Raw genomic sequence first — 12,364 nt, forward strand, 5'->3', positions numbered from 1 at the left:
ATATAAAGTCAGAATTGTGAGATATAAAGTCAGAATTGTGAGATATAAAATCAGAATTGTGTGATATAAAGTCAGAATTGTGAGATATAAAGTCAGAATTGTTAGATATAAAGTCAGAATTGTTAGATATAAAGTCAGAATTGTTAGATATAAAGTCAGAATTGTGAGATATTAAGTCTGAATTGTGAGATATAAAGTCAGAATTGTGAGATATAAAGTCTGAATTGTGTGATATAAAGTCAGAATTATGAGATATAAAGTCAGAATTGTGTGATAAAAAGTCAGTATTATGAGATATAAAGTAAGAATTGTTAGATATAAAGTCAGAATTGTGAGATATTAAGTCTGAATTGTGAGATATAAAGTCAGAATTGTGAGATATAAAGTCAGAATTGTGAGATATAAAATCAGAATTGTGTGATATAAAGTCAGAATTGTTAGATATAAAGTCAGAATTGTTAGATATAAAGTCAGAATTGTGAGATATTAAGTCTGAATTGTGAGATATTAAGTCTGAATTGTGAGATATAAAGTCAGAATTATGAGATATAAAGTCAGAATTGTGTGATAAAAAGTCAGAATTGTTAGATATAAAGTCAGAATTGTGTGATATTAAGTCAGAATTGTGAGATATAAAGTCAGAATTATGAGATATAAAGTCAGAATTGTGAGATATAAAGTCAGAATTGTTAGATATAAAGTCAGAATTGTGTGATATTAAGTCAGAATTGTGAGATATAAAGTCAGAATTGTGAGATATTAAGTCTGAATTGTGAGATATAAAGTCTGAATTGTGAGATATAAAGTCAGAATTGTGAGATATAAAGTCTGAATTGTGTGATATTAAGTCTGAATTGTGAGATATAAAGTCAGAATTGTGTGATATAAAGTCAGAATTGTTAGATATAATGTCAGAATTGTGTGATATTAATTCAGAATTGTGAGATATAAAGTCAGAATTGTGAGATATAAAATCAGAATTGTTAGATATAAAGTCAGAATTGTTAGATATAAAGTCAGAATTGTGAGATATAAAGTCAGAATTGTGAGATATAAAGTCAGTATTGTGTGATATAAAGTCAGAATTGTGAGATATAAAGTCTGAATTGTGAGATATAAAGTCTGAATTGTGTGATATAAAGTCAGTATTGTGTGATATAAAGTCAGAATTGTGAGATATAAAGTCTGAATTGTGAGATATAAAGTCTGAATTGTGTGATATAAAGTCAGAATTATGAGATATAAAGTCAGAATTGTTAGATATAAAGTCAGAATTGTTAGATATAAAGTCAGAATTGTGAGATATAAAGTCTGAATTGTGTGATATAAAGTCAGAATTGTGAGATATTAAGTCTGAATTGTGAGATATAAAGTCAGAATTGTGAGATATAAACTCAGAATTGTGAGATATAAAGTCTGAATTGTGTGATATTAAGTCTGAATTGTGAGATATAAAGTCAGAATTGTGTGATATAAAGTCAGAATTGTTAGATATAATGTCAGAATTGTGTGATATTAAGTCAGAATTGTGAGATATAAAGTCAGAATTGTTAGATATAATGTCAGAATTGTGTGATATTAAGTCAGAATTGTGAGATATAAAGTCAGAATTGTTAGATATAAAGTCAGTATTGTGAGATATAAAGTCAGAATTGTTAGATATAAAGTCAGAATTGTGAGATATAAAGTCAGAATTGTGAGATATTAAGTCAGAATTGTGAGATATAAAGTCAGAATTGTTAGATATAAAGTCAGAATTATGAGATATAAAGTCAGAATTGTTAGATATAAAGTCAGAATTGTGAGATATAAAGTCTGAATTGTGAGATATAAAGTCAGAATTGTTCGATATAAAGTCAGAATTGTGAGATATAAAGTCAGAATTGTGTGATGTAAAGTCTGAATTGTGAGATATTAAGTCAGAATTGTGAGATATAAAGTCAGAATTGTGAGATATAAAGTCAGAATTGTGAGATATTAAGTCTGAATTGTGTGATATAAAGTCAGAATTGTGTGAAATAAAGTCAGAATTGTGTGATATAAAGTCAGAATTGTGTGATATAAAGTCAGAATTGTGTGATATAAAGTCTGAATTGTGAGATATAAAGTCAGTATTGTGTGATATAAAGTCAGAATTGTGTGATATAAAGTCAGTATTGTGTGATATAAAGTCAGAATTGTGTGATATAAAGTCAGAATTGTGTGATATAAAGTCATAATTGTGAGATATAAAGTCAGAATTGTGTGATATAAAGTCAGAATTGTGTGATATTAAGTCAGAATTGTGTGATGTAAAGTCTGAATTGTGTGATATAAAGTCAGAATTGTGTGATATAAAGTCAGAATTGTGTGATATAAAGTCAGAATTGTGAGATATAAAGTCAGAATTGTGAGATATAAAGTCAGAATTGTGTGATATTAAGTCAGAATTGTGTGATATAAAGTCAGAATTGTGAGATATTAAGTCAGAATTGTGTGATGTAAAGTCTGAATTATGAGATATAAAGTCAGAATTGTGAGATATAAAGTCTGAATTGTGAGATATAAAGTCTGAATTGTGAGATATAAAGTCAGAATTGTGAGATATAAATTCAGAATTGTGTGATATAAAGTCATAATTGTGAGATATAAAGTCATAATTGTGTGATATTAAGTCAGAATTGTGAGATACAAATTCAGAATTGTGTGATATAAAGTCAGAATTGTGAGATATTAAGTTTGAATTGTGTGATATAAAGTCAGAATTGTGAGATATTAAGTCAGAATTGTGTGATGTAAAGTCTGAATTGTGAGATATAAAGTCTGAATTGTGAGATATAAAGTCAGAATTGTGTGATATAAAGTCATAATTGTGAGATATAAAGTCATAATTGTGTGATATAAAGTCAGAATCGTGAGATATAAAGTCAGAATCGTTTGATATAAAGTCAGTATTGTGTGATATAAAGTCAGAATTGTGATATAAAGTCAGAATTGTGTGATATTAAGTCAGAATTGTGTGATGTAAAGTCTGAATTGTGAGATATAAAGTCAGAATTGTGTGATATTAAGTCAGAATTGTGAGATACAAATTCAGAATTGTGTGATATAAAGTCAGAATTGTGAGATATTAAGTTTGAATTGTGTGATATAAAGTCAGAATTGTGAGATATTAAGTCAGAATTGTGTGATGTAAAGTCTGAATTGTGAGATATAAAGTCTGAATTGTGAGATATAAAGTCAGAATTTTGTGATATAAAGTCATAATTGTGAGATATAAAGTCATAATTGTGTGATATAAAGTCAGAATCGTGAGATATAAAGTCAGAATCGTTTGATATAAAGTCAGTATTGTGTGATATAAAGTCAGAATTGTGATATAAAGTCAGAATTGTGTGATATTAAGTCAGAATTGTGTGATGTAAAGTCTGAATTGTGAGATATAAAGTCAGAATTGTGAGATATAAAGTCAGAATTGTGAGATATTAAGTCAGAATTGTGTGATGTAAAGTCTGAATTGTGAGATGTAAAGTCTGAATTGTGAGATATAAAGTCAGAATTGTGAGATATAAATTCAGAATTGTGTGTTATAAAGTCAGAATTGTGAGATATAAAGTCAGAATTGTGAGATATAAAGTCAGAATTGTGAGATATAAAGTCAGAATTGTGTGATATAAAGTCTGAATTGTCTGATATAAAGTCAGAATTGTGAGATATTAAGTCAGAATTGTGTGATATTAAGTCAGAATTGTGTGATATAAAGTCAGAATTGTGTGATATTAAGTCAGAATTGTGAGATATAAAGTCAGAATTGTGAGATATAAAGTCAGAATTGTGTGATATAAAGTCAGAATTGTGTGATTTAAAGTCAGAATTGTTAGATATAAAGTCAGAATTGTGAGATATAAAGTCAGAATTGTGAGCTATAAAGTCAGAATTGTGAGATATAAAGTCAGAATTGTGAGATATAAAGTCAGAATTGTGTGATATTAAGTCAGAATTGTGTGATATAAAGTCAGAATTGTGTGATATTAAGTCAGAATTGTGAGATATAAAGTCAGAATTGTGAGATATAAAGTCAGAATTGTGTGATATAAAGTCAGAATTGTGTGATTTAAAGTCAGAATTGTTAGATATAAAGTCAGAATTGTGAGATATAAAGTCAGAATTGTGAGATATTAAGTCTGAATTGTGAGATATAAAGTCAGAATTGTGAGATATAAAGTCAGAATTGTGAGATATAAAATCAGAATTGTGTGATATAAAGTCAGAATTGTGAGATATAAAGTCAGAATTGTTAGATATAAAGTCAGAATTGTTAGATATAAAGTCAGAATTGTGAGATATAAAGTCAGAATTGTGAGATATTAAGTCTGAATTGTGAGATATAAAGTCTGAATTGTGTGATATAAAGTCAGAATTATGAGATATAAAGTCAGAATTGTTAGATATAAAGTCAGAATTGTAAGATATAAAGTCAGAATTGTGAGATATAAAGTCAGAATTGTGAGATATTAAGTCAGAATTGTGAGATATAAAGTCAGAATTGTTAGATATAAAGTCAGAATTATGAGATATAAAGTCAGAATTGTTAGATATAAAGTCAGAATTGTGAGATATAAAGTCAGAATTGTGTGATATAAAGTCAGAATTGTGAGATATAAAGTCAGAATTGTGTGATATAAAGTCAGAATTGTGTGATATAAAGTCAGAATTGTGAGATATAAAGTCAGAATTGTGTGATATAAAGTCAGAATTGTGAGATATAAAGTCAGAATTGTGAGATATAAAGTCAGAATTGTTCGATATCAAGTCAGAATTGTGTGATGTAAAGTCTGAATTGTGAGATATAAAGTCAGAATTGTGAGATATAAAGTCAGAATTGTGAGATATTAAGTCTGAATTGTGTGATATAAAGTCAGAATTGTGTGAAATAAAGTCAGAATTGTGTGATATAAAGTCAGAATTGTGTGATATAAAGTCAGTATTGTGTTATATAAAGTCAGAATTGTGTGATATAAAGTCAGAATTGTGTGATATAAAGTCAGAATTGTGTGATATAAAGTCAGAATTGTGTGATATAAAGTCATAATTGTGAGATATAAAGTCATAATTGTGTGATATAAAGTCAGAATTGTGTGATATTAAGTCAGAATTGTGTGATATAAAGTCAGAATTGTGTGATATAAAGTCAGAATTGTGTGATATAAAGTCAGAATTGTGTGATATAAAGTCATAATTGTGAGATATAAAGTCATAATTGTGTGATATTAAGTCAGAATTGTGTGATGTAAAGTCAGTATTGTGTGATATAAAGTCATAATTGTGTGATATAAAGTCAGAATTGTGTGATATAAAGTCATAATTGTGAGATATAAAGTCAGAATTGTGAGATATAAAGTCAGAATTGTGTGATATTAAGTCAGAATTGTGTGATATAAAGTCAGTATTGTGTGATATTAAGTCAGAATTGTGTGATATAAAGTCAGAATTGTGTGATATAAAGTCAGAATTGTGAGATATAAAGTCAGAATTGTGTGATATAAAGTCAGAATTGTGAGATATAAAGTCATAATTGTGAGATATAAAGTCAGAATTGTGAGATATAAAGTCAGAATTGTGAGATATAAAGTCAGAATTGTGTGATATAAAGTCAGAATTGTGTGATATAAAGTCAGAATTGTGTGATATAAAGTCAGAATTGTGAGATATAAAGTCATAATTGTGAGATATAAAGTCAGAATTGTGAGATATTAAGTTTGAATTGTGTGATATAAAGTCAGAATTGTGAGATATTAAGTCAGAATTGTGTGATGTAAAGTCTGAATTGTGAGATATAAAGTCTGAATTGTGAGATATAAAGTCAGAATTGTGAGATATAAATTCAGAATTGTGTGTTATAAAGTCAGAATTGTGAGATATAAAGTCAGAATTGTGAGATATAAAGTCAGAATTGTGAGATATAAAGTCAGAATTGTGTGATATAAAGTCAGAATTGTGTGATATAAAGTCAGAATTGTTAGATATAAAGTCAGAATTGTGAGATATAAAGTCAGAATTGTGAGATATAAAGTCAGAATTGTGAGATATAAAGTCAGAATTGTGTGATATAAAGTCAGAATTGTGAGATATAAAGTCAGAATTGTGTGATATAAAGTCAGAATTGTGAGATATAAAGTCAGAATTGTGTGATATAAAGTCTGAATTGTGAGATATAAAGTCAGAATTGTGTGATATAAAGTCAGAATTGTGTGATATTAAGTCAGAATTGTGAGATATAAAGTCAGAATTGTGTGATATAAAGTCAGAATTGTGAGATATAAAGTCAGAATTGTGTGATATAAAGTCTGAATTGTGAGATATAAAGTCAGAATTGTGAGATATAAAGTCAGAATTGTGTGATATAAAGTCTGAATTGTGTGATATAAAGTCAGAATTGTGTGATATAAAGTCAGAATTGTGTGATATAAAGTCTGAATTGTGTGATATAAAGTCAGAATTGTGAGATATAAAGTCAGAATTGTGAGATATAAAGTCAGAATTGTGTGATATTAAGTCAGAATTGTGTGATATAAAGTCAGAATTGTGTGATATTAAGTCAGAATTGTGAGATATAAAGTCAGAATTGTGAGATATAAAGTCTGAATTGTGTGATATAAAGTCTGAATTGTGAGATATAAAGTCAGAATTGTGAGATATAAAGTCAGAATTGTGTGATATAAAGTCTGAATTGTGTGATATAAAGTCAGAATTGTGTGATATTAAGTCTGAATTGTGTGATATTAAGTCTGAATTGTGTGATATTAAGTCTGAATTGTGTGATATAAAGTCTGAATTGTGAGATATAAAGTCAGAATTGTGAGATATAAAGTCAGAATTGTGAGATATAAAGTCAGAATTGTGTGATATAAAGTCTGAATTGTGTGATATAAAGTCAGAATTGTGTGATATTAAGTCTGAATTGTGTGATATTAAGTCTGAATTGTGTGATATAAAGTCTGAATTGTGTGATATAAAGTCAGAATTGTGAGATATAAAGTCAGAATTGTGTGATATTAAGTCAGAATTGTGTGATATTAAGTCAGAATTGTGAGATATAAAGTCAGAATTGTATGATATTAAGTCAGAATTGTGTGATATAAAGTCTGAATTGTCTGATATAAAGTCAGAATTGTGAGATATAAAGTCTGAATTGTCTGATATAAAGTCAGAATTGTGTGATATAAAGTCAGAATTGTGTGATAAAAGTATATGTTCGCTAAATTGTGTGAAATAAAAATTATTTATATACAAAATATTCATTAATAGAGTACAGTGTACAGTATGAATTTCAGACAGGAAAGAAAGTGAAATAATTCAGATAATTAATTTTAAAATAACTCTGGAAAAGGTCACATCTTAATATGTTTCAATTTGTTTTTATTAGGCAGATCGTAAGTGATCAGTGGGGGTGTGTGCTTTATAAAGGAACTGCAGTTTTATGATAGATGTACTTTAGTTTCTTCAGACGTTATCTGTAATGTTTATGGTCTTAAAATCGTTGATGGGTGTGTGTTACACTGCCGACACAGGTAACACAACTGAGCTAACTTAAAATATATTTCTTTATGTATTATGGAAAATATATTAAACATTAACATATATATGTGTTTAGCTGCAGAAACTGATTCGAATAGCCAATAATACGCCTCTGTTATTGCACTCTATTGTATTTATTGATAATAAAGCAGTGAGCGTGTTCTGTCGGATTAAGTTGTTATGTGTTATTTCCTGATTGAGCAACATCTATATTCAGACTCCTAAAACAATGCAAATGTTTTTACATTTACAGTTTCCATCTAGGTAAAGTGTATGCTATATGTTGTTGAATGATTTATTAATTTAATCATAGTTAATCATTAACTGCTTCGAAATGCATGTTAATAAAATCATAGTTGAAATATTTGCAGTTAACCTCCTGTATAAAAATGAATTACCCTGCAATTCAGGTAAAACATAAAAATAAAATAAAGAACATCAAGGCCTATAGAAAATTCCTTAAAGGGTTAGTTCACCCCAAAATAAAATGTATGTCATTAATGACTCACCCGCTGAATCATAACCGTTTGAATCTTTATTAGAGGATTGAATACAGACGCGGAAGAGAAGACAATGCTGAATAAAGTCGTAGTTTTTGTTATTTTTGGACCCAAATGTATTTTGGATGCTTCAAGAGACTCTGATGAACCCACTGATGTCTCATATGGACTACTGTGATGATGTTTTTATTCCCTTTCTGGACATGGACAGTATAGTGTGCATACGCTTGCATACGCTCTCAGACTAAATATAAAATATCTCAAACTGTGTGTGAAGATGAACGGAGGTCTTAGGGGTGTGGAACGGCATTAGGGTGAGGAGTTTGGGTATTTTGGGTGAACTAACCCTGTAATATCAATAATATTGGGCCACATATTTATGGACTTTTAGTTTTAAAGTTATATTAAAACAAGTCCTCGCTCTTCCGAGCTTTACAATGGCAGTGAATGGCTGGTTCTGTTTTGTAATCAATAAAAGTGCAGAACTATGACTGAACTATCAATTTAAGTAAATGTTCTGCACAAGAACATCATATTTAATTTTACAGTGAACTGTTCCTTTAAGAAAACAAGTCCGCTTTTCCCGTTTCACTTTTCCATAATCGGTTGTTAAACTTAGACCGCTATTTCTCTTGCCCTTTCTTTGTTCATGTTTGGAGCTGATCAGACGGATGTAGCATAACAGGGCAGAACCACATCCCGCGGTCCAGTCTGAGTCACGGACACTTGAACATTACCATTCGTACACAAACACGCGGACAGAGTGGATGGATGAGAGCGAACATATATTTTTCTGAATGAAGTGAGGCAGAGGAAGTGGAGCACAGAAACAAACCCCCGCCATTTTTCAAATCTGATTCACTATTACTGAGTCAACTCTGAGTCAGCCAAACACAGGAAACAGTGATTCTCTCACTCAGTCAGAAGATATGGACGCACATGTTTTTAATAAATCATAGTACACAGATGTAAATAAATACCCGCGCCCTCATTTACCTGCGAACGCGAATGATTCTATGTTGGAACATTATGGCAGGCATCTGTTCTACAGCTGTGACGCGTTCGAAATGATTTATAAAGTTCGAATGCCAAGTGTTAGTTCAGTTTCAGCACGTGCTTCCTTTAGGCCAGTCTGTGATTAAATTAGGCTCATGTTAAAATGATAAAAACATTCAACCGAACCATGCCACTTTGGAAGTTTTTCATAATTTCATGTGATCTTTTGCAGTGTGGCGACTGTCATGACGAGTGACTTGTGCAGTCTCATTATAATCCAGAAAGATGGTAAGCCTACACGAAGGTTAACACTTATTATTATTATTATGGACAATAAAGTAAGGTGACCAGATTTCTGAAATGGACATTCCCGACTGGTCAAAATATCACTGAAATATATTTAGACCTAAAAAAACAAAGCATGGACGATATCTTTTTTTTTTTTTTTTTTTTTTTTTTTTTTTTTTTAATGTTTTGTATTTGTATTTGTATTTCTTTTTTATTATCTTATTATCTTTTTTTTTATTTTATTTTTTTATTTTATTGTGGTTCCCTATATTATTATTAACATAAATAATTATTAGGATTTAGTTGGATAATTAGGATTTTTGCACTGGTACCAATACAATTCACCACACCCACAAAAATAAAAGAAAATTAAATGAAAACAAACTAAAAAAAAAAAAGAAAGTAAAAAAATAAAATAATTTAATAGTAATTAATAGTAACTACAGCAAGCAGTTCAAAAGACTATTTTAACAAAAATATGATTACAAAAATGCATTGCAAAAATAAAACAACAATATTTAGTAAAATATTAAACAATTTTATAATTGTATTTATTATTTTCACAAGCTGCTTACGCATGCCCTCAAACTGGTGGCCAAGGCTCATTGATGCACGTGGGGAGTGAAGGCTGGCCCGTGTGGTCCGATCAAACAGACGAGCTACTGGAGCTCAAACTGCTCCAGAAGGTAATGCTGGCTCTGATAGAAAGGTGTCAGAATACACAGAGCATCGCAGTTTGTTGCTTATGGGGCGGCATAGCCGCTGACCAGTCAGGGTGCCCATGATGACCCCTGACCCCGCCGAAAGCACCAACAGTGGCACGTGTGCATCAGATCCAGACCACAGAGCAATGGAAGAAGGAGGCCTGGTCTGAGGAATCACCTTTTATTTTACAACACGTGGATGGCCGGGTGTGTGTGCATTGCTTACCTGGGGAACACATGGCCCCAGGATGCACTATGGGAAAAAGGCGAGCCGGCGGAGGCAGTGTGATGGCCAGATGTGGATGTTACTTTGACAAGTAGCACCTACCGAAGCATTGTTGCAGACCATGTACACCCTTTCATGGAAACATTGTTTTGTCTCAAGACGCTAATGTTTTGCTTTCTAAAGCATGTTTATAATTGTTACTAAATGTCCTAATTGAACTAATCCTGGCTTAATCTAAGCCCTGTCTGGAAAACCTGGCATTTATGTATGGTAAGCATAAAGCCTTGTCCGTGAAACTGGGCGATCTTTGCACACCTGCATGACCGTGTACAATCTGTACAACATAGATTTGCTAACAGAGCCCTTTCCATACATTAGTTTATTTACTTTATTATTTCCCACTTTGGCGGACTCCAGTGTAATCTGTCCAGTTTCAGAAGGGAGACAAACAAAACATTCAGCGCTGATGATTTAAAACCTTTGCTCTCTAGATTAGCTCAGTTTTTGCTGCCATCTTGTGGGCGATCCGATCTATGACTTATGAGAAAAAGAAAGAAAGAAAGAAACCATATTAAAGGCATCATTTTAATTCACCTAAAAATAAAAGCTGTGTTATCAATAGCTCATGTTGCCTCAAATCTGAATGACCATCTTTTCTTTTTGTGTATTGTGTAATTAGAATAAAGATTCAATATGATACGTCGTTATGTTAAGGATTTTTTTCCATATGGAAATCAGTGGTAACCAATACTGTTTGGTTAACATTTTGCGAAATAACGTACTTTGTGTTTTGTAGAAGAAAGTTACATTTTTGTGATGACATGAGGGTGTGTAAATCATGACAGAGTTTTAGATCTTAAAGGAACTATCCCTTTAACTCTCATACTATTGTATAGTTTGTGTCATTGGTAATTTTGTATTTTTATTTTTCTACTGTTAAAAATGCAATAGATATAAATGCTGATTATAGCCTTCGATTTTGACTTACAATTAAAGTCAAAGCAGACAGGTTTAAAACTAAATATATATTAATTAGAATAAAGATTCAATAAGATACGTCATTGGTTAAATTAAATCAAATGACAAAACAAAAGTCCCAATTAACACAAACTGATTATGTAAGACTTAAAGGGATACTTCACCGCTTTTTCATATTAAACTGTTATTCCCTTAACTAAGACGAGTTGATACACACCTCTCTCGTCTCAGTGCGTGCTCTTAATCTCTCTGGCGCGGTGACGATCTGATAGCATTTAGCTTAGCCCACTAAGCCCAGCTCATTCACTATGGCACCAAACAGACATCAAGTTAGAAGCGACCAAACACCTCCACGTTTTCTCTATTTAAATACAGTTACAGTTATTTCTTTATTTTGCTGAACACAAAAGAAGCTTTTTAAAAATAATGTTGGGTAACCAAACTGATGGGACCAATTGACTTCCATAGTACTGTAGAGAAAAAATACTATAGAAATCAATGGGTCCCATCAACTGTTTGGTTACCTCTATACTCTTCAAAATACACAGATCAGGCATAACATTATGACATGAATAACACTGATTATCTCTTCATAATGGCACCTGTTAGTAGGTGGGATATATTAGGCAACAAGTCCTTTTGTCCTCACAGAAAAATGACCAAGTGTAAGGATTTGAGTGAGTTTGACAAGGGCCAAATTGTGACGGTTAGACGACTGGGTCAGAGCATCTCCAAAACTGCAGCTCTTGTGGGCTGTTCCCGGTCTGCAGTGGTCAGTCTCTATCAAAAGTGCTCCAAGGAAGGAACAGTGGAGAACCAGGCTCATTGATGCACGTGGGGAGCGAAGGTTGGGCTGTGAGCATCAGAACTGGACCACAGAGTAATGGAAGAAGGAGGCCTGCTCTGATGAAACACCTTTTCTTTTACATCACGTGGCTGGACGGGTGCATATGCGTTGCTTACCCGAGGAACACATGGCCCCAGGATGCACTATGGGAAGAAGGCGAGCCGGTGGAGACAGTGTGATGCTTTGGGCAATGTTCTGCTGGGAAAACTTGTATCCATGCGGATGTTACTTTGACACGCTCCACCTACCTAGGCATTGCTGAGACCAT

Source organism: Pseudorasbora parva, chromosome 6 (genome assembly GCF_024679245.1).
Source record: "Pseudorasbora parva isolate DD20220531a chromosome 6, ASM2467924v1, whole genome shotgun sequence".
Lineage (NCBI taxonomy): Eukaryota > Metazoa > Chordata > Actinopteri > Cypriniformes > Gobionidae > Pseudorasbora > Pseudorasbora parva.